Raw genomic sequence first — 11,088 nt, 5'->3', positions numbered from 1 at the left:
AATTTACCGCGAGCCTAACTGTGCCGAAAACGTATATCAGGACAAAAATTCGATAAGAGTTTACTCTCTCTGGTGTACGAACGAACAATCTTACCGCGCGTAAGAAACGATCTGGCTTCGCCTTGTGCTCGACTGTCAGAAAAAGTAGAATTTAGTATCTCGATAGCGTATAGTGCTCGGAAACGTAAACAACGAGTGTCCTGTTAATGCAAGCCCGCAAATGAATTCTGTCAGAGTGATATACGAGTATCTGGTTCGGTAACGCCAATGATTCAAGTTAGGTTAATAACGGCGCGCTGTACCTTGCTTTTACATCGGAACTATATATTTATAGGAATACATTCTACGTACCATATTTCATTTATTCCTATAATTGAGGTCGCGAAAGCGAAAGCAGACTCAGGTAGAAAGTCTCCATATAGGTACGAGTTAATGAAACGAAATCATTTTCATATGTTTACAGTAATTACAGTTATATGAATTAATGTAAAAGAAATGCCTGTACTCGGAGCAAATGCTTGTGCAATTCACGTTATACGTAACGTTCGCGCGGTACGGAAACATCATTAGTCCTCGAGTGCCAGAGAAGGAGACATCAGTTCTTGTCATCCTTTCATAGTCTTCCTCCTTTTGAACAGTATCGGATGGCACCTGCTGTCTAGAGAGGCCTAGATGACAATTCAATTTGCCCTGGGTACATCTCCATCAGTCATTTCTGCACGTTCATGCAACTGCTCGGGAACTTATTAAACTCGTGCTATACTATTATTATCATCATCATCATCAGAACTCGCTTCACTTTATTTGATACATATCGTGTCAAGACGAGGGAAATCCTATTAAAGTTTCCTTTGCATTCTTTTCCATGCAATGTAGCATTTAAGCCACTGCAAATTTGTTAGTATCTCCGCCCTCTCTTTCTCTACCCTTTCTTTTTCCCTTTCCCTTGCGTCTTGATTTGGGACTCGCATCGTGTTTTAATTTCACGGTCCACTCACCCCTCTCCTTCCTAATCGTCATCCTCCATGGCGAGGCAGACGAAGGCGACCGAGGAGAATCGAAATTACGGAGAAGGCGGAAAGGGAGGAATCGCGATGGAAGTAGACAAAAGTGCTGACGACATTGTTGCAGAAGTCACCACACCAAGTTTCACGATTGTCCGATGAATAAAGAAGATGGAGGAGAAGATTGAATAAAAGATTCTACCTCGAAGACTATGTTGGGCAAGAGGGGTACCAACATTCGTGACTTTCGTTGATTTCTTTCCTGCCGGAGCGACCGCAGGCTCCGTCGGAATGTCGAGCGGTAAGAGTCAAGCGGAAACGGCCATGGATTTCGGCCTGGAACACGACAAGGAAGACACAGTGCCTCTTTTTCCCGGAATTGGCAGGTTCGACGCGTTTTTGCGACGCGTTGCGCACGCTGGAGAAATTGGAACCCTTGCGCCCTCGTGTGCCCGGCAACGAACCCCCGCCGATTTCCCAGTGCGCCCTTTCCCTCGAGCGTAAGTTTCTCGTCGTCCTAGTTTTTCTCCTCGATCGCAGATAAGATTACGTCGAAGGAAAATACGAGTAGTCTGCCTCCCTGGAAGGACCCATAGAACCGTTTCCATGTACCCCTTGGGAACTGTGAAAGAAAGTATATCTATATCTATACTGATATTATAAAGAGGTAAAGTTTGTTCTTTTGTTTGTAAGCGGGGGGTAATCTCCGGAACTACCGAGCCGATTTTAGAAATTGTTCCAGTAACAGAAAGTTACCCTAACCCTGAGTAACAGCCTAAAGTAACTCATTTAATTATTCTTCTTTTTTAGTTACTAAAAGGTAATTCTGAAAATGATATAATTTACTTGCGATGACAAAATGATTCTATCGCGAGTACCTTGCATAGGTACGAGGAACTTACATTACAGTTCTTACATTAAATTTCTTTACATATGTGTTTGTTGGGGCCTTCTATAGCTCGGGTACCTCGGGATCGCTAAGCCCGTACCGTAGCTGCTCACGCATGCTACAGCCCCTGAGGGACTAAATAACTAAACACCCTCCTGACAATATGCTCCCTCGAATGAAAGCAGAAGCGTACCTGGCGCGAGAGTTAATATCAAAAACAGGGTCCGACGATCGTTCGATGGGTGCACTGCGTAGGAAAACTGGGTCTGTTTCCGCGATCATAATAGCGTTGCACCGACCGCGGTCCCTCGACGTGTATCGCATGCCACGAAATAAATTGTCCAGAAGTTTCAAAGGTCGGCGCCCTTTGTGGGATTAGCCGGGCACCGCGGGCTACCAGCAACAAATCACCAGGTACCAGTTACCAGTTGTCACCTATCACGTAGCTCGCTGCTCACCGAGAATCGCGGATATACGCAGCGCTGGGGAATTATTGCGATCCAGCGAGGCTGGGCCGGTGTGAATCGTCGGAGGATCATCGAGACGGCTACACGTCCATTGTGCCCGCGCTGCATGGTAGTCGCATTGTTTGTAAACTAGGCGTGATCGACCTCCGACGATTTATATAACGATCGCTTCGGCCTCCGTTGCTATCCTCGTAGTCACTTCAGTGTCTTTATATTTAATTCTTATAGAACAGATATTATAATTACGTTTGCTTTCCTATCGCACTTCTAGTTGAAGTGTACGACGGAAGCTCCTCGACGCATCTGTAGTTTCCACGTGAAACCAGTCGTGGTGGTGGAAAATAAAGAAGATCGCGGAGAATAAAGCCGGGAATAAATTTTATTTAATTTCAAGTCTACTTGGAAGCTACCCTATGTCGCCTCTATAAGTACCGAGATCTTCTTAACGTCTCTACCTGAGAAAGAAATCTTCCCATTGTGTACGGTTCTCTCAACCGATTATTCGTATATTCCAAAATCTCGGGCTACGATTGTCTTGCTCCGCAAGAGGCTTCCCGGTGACTTTTTGCGTGTCGCGCGACTGGCAATTTGGCGCGTCCTGGCGAGACTTTCGCCGAGCGCAGCGTGGCGGGTCGAAGCGTTAATGAAGACATCTCGTCGGCAACACGGCAGAAAAAAAAAAGAGGGAAGGCCTCTCTCCCGTGACCAGAGGTTCCAAATCACCGCACAATGGCCAACTTCGCATCCATTGTCGACTGCGGAGCCGCGACCGGATCGGCTTCTCGTATAATGCGGGAGAAGCCAGCATTGTGTCGCTTCCTGAAAGGTGGACGAAGAAACCCGGCCGTGATCTATGGACCAGAACACGGTGCCATCCGACCAGCGCCTGGCTCCTTCTCACCCCCGCGGAATGACCCGCCCCGTTCTAGTCGCACCCGCGGAACCGAGACGCGTGAAAAGGATTTCACAGAAAATTCGAACGCCAAAGGATGTTGCCGTTTTACGGCTCACGGCTCGACTCGGGACGAGGGTACCTGTTTTCGATGGCTTTGAGCGAACCGCATCTCTCATCGATACGGTTCTGCTTTCTTGTGTCACCATATTTTCGTCACGTTGAACATGGGGTTTCGCATCGAATCCATTTGGAGTAAAATTTTAGCGAAAGGAGCAACTTGGAATTAATGGAACTTTTTGGTACTTCTTTTTAAATTTCTTTCGTTTCCCAAACAAAGACCACGAAACAAGTCGATGCCTCGGTACAGGAAGCGACGGCGATCGACGTTCGATGGGAATTGTTCTTGTGCTTTGTTCGGGAAATCTTGGAAAATGGTAGTAGCCGTGTGTGAGCATTGTTGGAAGCCTCCGCCGGAAATCGTTAGGGATAATGAGGGATCCGGAAAGTTCTTTGAGGGCGAGATGACGCGGTGCTTTTCAACTAATAGACTCGTCTCGATTTTTCACAGTAGCCCTCCACTGTTACATTCTAAAATACTCTGTGAAATTTATCGACATACTCGACATCAATTCTCAGGAAAAAAAAAATCAAATCTACGACTGAGCACGTCAAGTTAAACTCGAAATAAAGGAATAAAACTCGAAAGTATTCACGAACACGCGCGCACCTGTCGACTTTTCCAAGTTTTTCAGGCCTGCGAGAGGTGTGCAACGTTTTCAGCCGAGGCGTTTGCGAACTCGCAGCCAGTCACGGCGAACAGAGACGGTCGAGGTGACGAGCGACACAAAGCCAGGACATTAGCGAGACAGATCTTGTCATTTGCCGGGATTTTACCTGCCTTTCTATCCTTGACCAGCGCCGCGTTCAACCGTTCCGCGGTTCGTGAAGTCGCGAAACACGACCGAAGTGGCAGCTTTCGAGCGATCCATCACTTTCGCGAGGGAAATTACACGTAACGGGTGGTTGCTGGCAGTCGTGGCTAGCGCCCTTTTCAGGATTTCATGGGTGAAATTCAGCGTGACTGACGAGCACGACAATGACGTCCATCCTCTCACGGTGCGTTCGCGTAGCTATTGAGATTCACCGATGGAAATTATACGGGCTCTCAGAGACGAAAAAACGTGAACGATCGAATTTGAAATGGTCGATCGGAAATTGCTGGATTACTCGCTCCGTTCTACCTCTTCGCGCGGGCACAACCTTGCATCGCGACGGAAATCTTTTAATTTTAGAAACGCACGTTCGTCGAACTTTGTTTAGAACTTTCAATACCAACATTTCGACGTGAAACAAATATTTGTTTGTTCTCGTTTCGCAGACTCTGCTGCTGTCGAGCTATGCGTTGCGTAATACGCTCGTTTAGCAGTGATGCAAGCAAACAACTTTTTGATAATGGCGTCGCAAGGACAAAACGAAGCCGTTAGAGAACGTGTCCGAAGCGAGTGTACGCGGAAAGGTCACTGGATTTCGCTAGGTAATTAGAACTCTTAACTCGAGACTGCCACGATGAGACAGAAAGCGTTTCTTTTGGTTGAAAATTTGCGACCCGTAAAGGGTTAAATTGTAACAAAGTCGAGAATCGAGACGCCCTGCGGTGCGTTAACGGCGCGTCCCCGAGCATCCATTCGACGGCCATTAACGTTTCGTCGTGGCGCGAAAATGACAAACAGACGATGAAATCCGATTTTCCACGGTCCCCCCCGCTATCTCGGGAACACGTTTCCCGGCGCATCAACCAGTTCCTATTTTCCACGAAGCGTTCCAAATCCCCGGAACGTGTCGCAATAAAAGCGGCCGGGAAATCACGGGATCTCGAGCCGTGACACGTCTCATAGGAATCCATCCTCTTTCACGATTTCCACGGTTCGCCGTATCTAACCGTCGTACAATGGTGCACGATCATCCTCCGTTAAATTGTTGTTAGAACGCGAATTTTTTCCAGTTGTTTGGCGGAAAAACTTTGCGACGCGATAAAGCAATCGCTGAGGAAACAAGAAACTGTCAATATTTTCAAGTTTCCTTGAAAGAAGATGCATCGACGCAGATCGTTACGAGCTTTTCGGTTATTATTATCACGAATTGAGTTCTCCTCTAACGAAAACCCGAGACATCAGCCACGCGAGAGCTGTCTTCGTTTCAGCTGCATCGTGCTCGAAGGGATGGTTGTTGAAAATGTTTCTGGCACCGATTTCTCTGGAACGCCAGGCGTTAGGAGTCCCAGTGGTCGATTCGTTCCAGCGGCTTTGGCCTGCTCCTCTTTTCCAGGGGCTACAACCCCCGCGCCGTGTCGTCTATAAAACGGAGCAGCGACGTAATTAGCGCCAGTTCGATCCTTTGTGTTATTCACGGGGCGTCGAGAACAAGATGATTACCGGCTCTCTACGGGGCCTCGCGCAGGCGGGCGTTGCCAGCCTGTTCGAAAATGAAAAATCGCGGCCCAAGGACCGTTCTCCTTCTTCCACCCCTGTTTCCTTTTCTTTTTCTCGCCGCTGGCCGCTTCCTTTGTACGCCAGGGAACCGGAGCCTGTGCCCCGCCCTGGCCCCCTACGAACTTGCTCGTTTTAGATGCTCGGACACCTCCGGTGAATACCGAGAAAAAGTCCACGGGACGCGAAACAATGGTCAATAGAGAAACCAACAGAAAAAACGATCGCGACTCGACGGATCACCCGTGAAGAATGTTGACGTCGCGTTTCTCCGGGCGCGTTCGCGCGTTCGTTCTGGGAGGATCCTGGGGGTAACGTCAGGGGCTCTTTAACCCCCTTTAACGCGGTATTAATCCTTTCGTTATGAAACCGAACGAGCGACTAGGGTGGACGTTATACTTGAACCGGAATATTTGGTTCGCGTGACCTCCCACTTTTCGGTTAGGTCTGGAGAACAGCCGTGAACGTGAAACGATCGCCCAACGTCTCGATTAACATGTTTCGAAGTTTCTCAGCGTTTCGCGCGCCCCGGTAATTGCCTCGGATTGGACGGATTCAGGCAGAACGAAAGGAGGGAAGCAAAGAAGAATCAATTTTGCTTTTTCCTCGGCAAGAGCGTCGCGGTCGGCGCGAACGGACAGCAAGCAAGAGCAAACACAAACAAAGGGCCCCCGACGGGTGACTTGCGAATCTCGCAGCCCCCAGAGGCTTCTTACGCTCCTGAGCGAGCGTAGCAGGGCCCTTCGAGGCTCGTAAATGTTGCGAGAGGGGCCTCGCTCGTGGAAAAACAATGAGGCGGCCCGATCGGACTCGGACTCGCTCCGCGGCCCTTCTGATTCGCCATGAAGCGGACAAGAAATCGAGAACGATGGCTGCCTCCCCTGCCACCGTTTCTCCTCGTCGCTCGTCGCTGCCCTTCGCGCGATCCATCGCGATCAGGCTCCGACACACATTTTTACCCGGACTTACGCTTCCAGATGAAGATTTACGATTCCAGAGACGACGTTAACTTTTACTCTGTCACTGGATTACCAAATTTCGAGTTCTCGTTTTCGAGATGACATCCGCACGAGGAGCCATGATCTCGGTATCACAGCCAAGCTTCCTGCGCGCTAGCAGCGGCGGCCTCCCGCTTCAAGTGTGACTTTCTCAAAGCTTCCAGACCTCGGGGATTCTCGCTAATTCGTGGACGAGCTTATCTCGGGATCTCGTTTGAGGGCAAGCTACTAACTCTCGACACCTCGGTGGTAAATTCTCCCTTTCCGGGCCTCCCTAGCCAGCCAGTGTCCAGGATCCTCGTGCCAGCCGCAGGGAGGGAGCGGGACGGTGCTCCAGTGTAGGAAGGATTCCTTGCGTGGACGTATCTCAACTTTCAGCGCGCAGATCGGCCAAGAAGATAGTAGACCCTGGCTCCGAGACATCGGCGTATCCTCTTCGAGGAATCACACGGCGGGCCCTGGATCCACTGAAAAGCGGCAGGTACCGTCGTAAATCGTCTCATCGTCGGTTTTCGTCGGACGATTTTCTGTTGGTGGAAGTGGATCGTGGACCGAAAGACACCCCCCGCGGACACTTCGTCGTTCGAAGTTTGCGACGTTTGTCGTCTTCTCGTTTCCATCTCTTCTGGCGCGAGCGTTCGGCTCTAAAGGAAAAAAAGCGGAAGAACGAGATAGGAACGCGGCTTCGTCGCGAAAAAGAAAGACAAAGGAGCGAGTCTGTTGGGTAGCGGGGCGAAGGGTGGAAGCAGAGGAGCAAAGATAGAGAAACGTGGTAAATGGGGGCTGTAAATCTGGCGGGCAGACCCATTATAAGTTTATTACCGGCTTTCCTCGGCGCGCGACACTTCTTCGGCGAGGAGTCGGATTCGAAACCTGTTACACGAAGAACAGCGTGCCTCGAGTTGTAACCGACCGAGGTAGGAGGAACGGGAGGCGGCCACACTCGCTAGAAGGTTATTAGTCACGTTCGTTTATTCTGCCGGAAATGCTTAGGATATTTTAGCTTGGACGCCTCCTCGGTTTCTGCGGTTGTTCGTACACTTCTTTTCTCATTCGTGACGTCTCGTTCGAAAAGAAAATGAAAAACATTGAAAGAAGGCAAAGCACAAGCTACCCCTTCCGAGTGGTTGCCATTGGTGGACGTCCTGGCGTTTCTGGTACCGATTCTCTAGCGGCGCAATGTTTCGCCCATGCCGGTTACATTCGGAGGGGCACCGCCAAGCGTTTCCACGTGGAGAAAGGTGGGACGGGGCCCCGAGGGTTTAATAACACCGTGGGCCCGGGCATAACCGACCGAGACCGCGTCGAAGGGGTTCCCCTTCTTGGCATATATATAGCAATTAGGCTGTGGAACGTCTCTATCCCGGGCCGCGGCGGCCTTCCCAGCCATGATTAGAGGACATACGTACACGGTGGGGGCCCCGCGCCACGTCCACCGCAAGATTAAGGCCTCTTCCACACCGCCCCCGACCACCTCCAGGTCCTAGAACCCGCGTCGCATCGAATTTCGTGCCGCGACAGCCTCGTAACACCGGTTGTTTATGCGTCGGTGCTCTTTAACCGGGAACGAAATCCGTTAACGTCGACTACTCCGAAACAGAGTGGGAGGTGGTCACCGCGTCAGGCCCCGTTTGATGTCACCGATTGAACGAAACGATACGAATGCTCCGATCGGATCCGGAGTGTCAGCTCGGAATGCCAATGTTAGGTGTCTCTATACCTTCGATGGTATCGTCCAGTTATCTAAACTTCTCGAATCGTTGGGAACAAATTTATTACCATTCCTGGACGCCCGTCGACTCCGGAAAAGCAGCGGAGCCCGTGAGAAAGACGGCGACTCGGGACGATTTCTAAAATTGCGTCGAATATCTCAAACGCGAAGAATTCTGAAGGTATTCGTATATTATTTGGAAACGACCGCGAACCTAATGAGGCGTCGAACACGGTCGGATCATTAGGCGGCAATCTTGGATACAATTTGTAGACACGTTCCCGCCGTGACAGAAGGAAATCAGCGGTGTGAATAGGGTTTTAGACCTAGCTCTAAACACGGGGAAAGGATCCTGGCCACGGTCGTGGACGAAATAAGGATGAGATTAGCGTTGCGGTCGGATGGCCGAAGGAAGACGTAAATAGGACCGCGGCGATATCCCGAGACAGAGGCGGACGTCCGACAAAGATGTTTGCGTCAGCTACGGAAAGAAGGATACATAAATAAAAGACAGGTGGATTTTTCTGTCCACGGTCGAGATAATCCGTATCGACCAGAACGAATCCACTGATTTCTCGTGTTCCCGCTTGACGTCTTGCCTTTTTAACCCGGAGAAGAATTCTTCTGGTCAAGATGGACGCCCTTGGGGCCGTTCAGCCTCGTTCTTGCAACATTCGTTCCGCTTATTCTCTTTCCCATGGCGTTAACATTATTCATACAGCTATTCAAGCCGATGAAATCCTACAGAATTAATAACAATATCCGCCAACTACCTTGACTTATTCCTATTCGAAATTATTTATACCTACGCGGAAGACCTTTCCAAACGGAGTCTACGATAAATAAAAGAACGTGTCGCGACGACGATATTTTTTGTTTCGAAGGAGACGTTCGTCCGAAATTACTCGCGAAAGTTTGGCCGGGCATCATCGATAAACTTGTCGAACGGAGCGGCCGCGTCTCCGGGAAGGCCGTGTTCGGGAGGTCTTCGCGTGGGGCGAGGCCACCATGTTTCTTCGGGTCTTTTCGAACCTCTTCTGGTCCTTGTTCTTCTAACGAGGCTCCGTTAGCTCTGTCCTCATCCAGACCACGGCGTGCGAGCACCGGCCACCTTGGGGCGCCCCCGGGTGGCGAACGGACCAACCTGTCTGCCTCGCGCCACCTCTGCTCCAATCCCCTTGCCGTACCTCTCCCATTCTGCTTCTTCATCTTCTTCCCCTCTTCGTACCACCTGACTCCGTCTATCGTCATGGAAGATGTTGGTGAATGCGAAATTTGTCGAGATGCTCGTAACGCGTCGTTCGACTCGTTCATTTTTACGAGATCTAGGTGTTTACTTGTACGGATCGAAAAATTTGAATCGTCTACCACTGGTTTTACAAGCTAGAATTTCGATTAAAGTTCTCAACGCAGGCTCGTTGCACCTGCACACCATCCCCCTAGCCAAAAACCAGAGATCTCGCTGGAAGAACTTAGGTGGAGGCTGCCAAATAGCGACGTTGAGTTATAGCCACGATTGGGAACGAATCCAGACTTCTCGCTTTCCCACGTTTCACCTAACTTGGGACTAAACATGACAAAACAGACCCGAAGATTGTTAGTTTCGTTCAAGTCCGTCGCAACTCGGAAAGAATCGTATAGAAAAATTTAGTCGATGCCACCACTCGTCGACCGGGCTCGTTTCGAAGGCCCCTGGAACACGTTGGTACCGTCTCCCGCTCACGAAATCCCAGGAAACGAGGGACAAATTATCTCGTCAGACGGACGCACACCGGTTTAAAGCGACGAGATCGCTCGTTGAGGCCACGCGAGGGGAGATCGGGGCCCGAATCCCCACTCCGAGCTGACTCTCGCACGGCGTTAGTCCCATCACGTGACTCCCCGCCCCTCCGACGGGGCCCAATGCCCCACTCGCCGCGCTGCCGGACACCATCGGGCCCCCTCTCCCCTCGATAACTAACTGACCCAGCGCCTAGCGCCCCGCGTGTCGGCACAGGCGGCTCCTTTCTTACCTGATGAGCGCGTACAGACGCACACGCACGTCCTCGAGGGCCCCGCCGTCACGCCAACGACGTGCGGAACAGGATGATGAGGGAAGGGTGGAGGGAAGGATGACGGTTAATGAGCTAGAACCACGGGGGAGCTCCTCGAGGCCCCCGAGGCTCCTCCACCTTTCTGGGAAGTCACGAATTGCAGCCTCTCGTTCCCTCCGCTCCGTTCGGGTTCCGTTTCTCGCGTGAAACCTCTGGTCGCTTTTACGACCGCCTTGGACTACCGAAGGCGAGTCGACAGCTTTCCGGAGATGTACGAGCCGATGACGACGGCTCGTTGAAGGGGTCGAGGATCGAAGCGATTAACGATAATGAATACCGGCGCTCCGCTCGTTTGTACTCGCGGAGAACTCGCTGCAACGTCTCCGGGAGTTAAAGGACGACGAAGGACTTTGGAAGATTTTCGAGTGCCGTCGGTCGATGTCAAGCAGGATACAACTGCCTTTGGCAATAGCTGAGGTTGGCGAGTATTTCAAGTCCAATTTATCCCAAACATTGAAAGCGACAAGTTTGCTCGCATTGGATGGATCGAAGTCGTTCGAAGACGTTCGAGAAAGAGGCATGCGTGGGGTATCGGAAGAAATACT

The sequence above is a fragment of the Hylaeus volcanicus genome, chromosome 5 (genome assembly GCF_026283585.1).
Source record: "Hylaeus volcanicus isolate JK05 chromosome 5, UHH_iyHylVolc1.0_haploid, whole genome shotgun sequence".
NCBI lineage: Eukaryota > Metazoa > Arthropoda > Insecta > Hymenoptera > Colletidae > Hylaeus > Hylaeus volcanicus.
The sequence above is the reverse complement of the archived record's forward strand: the minus strand, read 5'-3'. Positions refer to the sequence as shown.